The sequence below is a fragment of the Arachis duranensis genome, chromosome 5 (assembly GCF_000817695.3).
Source record: "Arachis duranensis cultivar V14167 chromosome 5, aradu.V14167.gnm2.J7QH, whole genome shotgun sequence".
In the NCBI taxonomy this organism is placed as follows: Eukaryota; Viridiplantae; Streptophyta; class Magnoliopsida; order Fabales; family Fabaceae; genus Arachis; species Arachis duranensis.
This window is the reverse complement of record NC_029776.3, coordinates 87,594,997-87,596,596: the sequence shown is the minus strand read 5'-3', so window position 1 is coordinate 87,596,596 and position 1,600 is coordinate 87,594,997.

Below are 1,600 nucleotides of genomic sequence, written 5' to 3'. Positions count from 1 at the left end.
CATAAAACCAACAACATATATCATATGAACAAAAAAAATACCATAAAACGTAAATAAAATTCATATGAATAAAATCAAATAAAAATAAAAAAATTTCAATTTGTTAGTGATTGAAATAAATCTGAACGATTTTGATGAAAAAAATGGAACTAAAAAATTATGAAGAAGTAGGAAGAACTACAAAGAATGACTGTGAAGATAATAGTTATTAGTATCATTCTTATAGAAGAAAATGAAGGGCAGGGTTGGTAAAAAAAGAAATATTTTAACTTCTCCTAAACATGAAACGTGAAACGCAGAAGCTACAAATTTGAGCTTCTCCTAAACGTGGGTTCAGAAGCAGAATCAATTCTACGTTCACAAAGATAAAAATTGCCAAACATCAAAGTGAAACTTTCAAGAAGCTCAAACGGGCTTCTCTTCTCCCCAACGTGTTTGCCAAACACACCCTTATTATGTCTTGAAATCCTTCCAAATTTTAATATGTTATAAAGTATTTTATTGAGTTGTCATATTTGTGTGTCAGATATATTTTAAATATGATATTTATTGATATTTGTTTGATATGCGTGTTAGTTGTGTCTAACTATATTTTTATAAAAAAATAAAAATTCTTTTGCAAATATATTTAAACATATCGAAATACCATGTTAGTGCCAGTTTTATTTTTAATTTTTAACATGTATTCTTGAAATGAATTTAAAAATTATATATATTATTATTTATTAAAATAAAAAATATTTTAAATACTTTATATAATTAAAAATAATTTCATATTTTAATCAATAAAATTTGTCTTATAAAATTTTAAAATTTATGTGACTACGAATTATGTATCTGTGTAAATGTCACTATATCATAATACAAAACAGACGATTCAATTTTAGTTATCCAAAATTAAATGTAACATGTAAATTTTAATCGAAAGATAATAAATTAAGATTATTAATTAATTAATTTTTTTATAAAAGATATAAAAAATTTAATTTTTTAATATATTTAGAGTAATATTAGAAAATAAATTTTTTTAACTAATATTAATTAAATTTTTTAAATTTATTTTATTTATCTTAAATTTTAAATTTTAAGTGATAAATTTTTTATTTTACTTAATTATAAATTTTAAATTCTNGTATCGAATCATATAATATCATATCAAAAAAAATAATTCACAAAAATAACTTTTTTTATATTAACTTAAGTAAATAGCCATTCAAAAAAAAATAATTGTATGTTTATATAAAACATTTTACGCATCAAATGAAGTTCTATTATCTTATTAAAATTTAATTTTTTATTATTTTTTATATATTTATTATGAATTTAATTTTAATACATGTATAATTAAAAAATATTGTCATCTAATTAGATTTAATATTCATGTGTTTAAATAATTTTTTAATTAATAAATTTAAAAATAATTATTTTTATTGATATGATAATATATATTTTTATATTATCCGGATATTAAAAATAAAAATTAAATTTATTTATTAAATATTTATAACAAAAATATATAATAAATATTATTTTGAAAAAAGATAATATTTGTGTTAAATATATTCATTCATATTCAACATTTTATTGGTTCTTGTAGCGT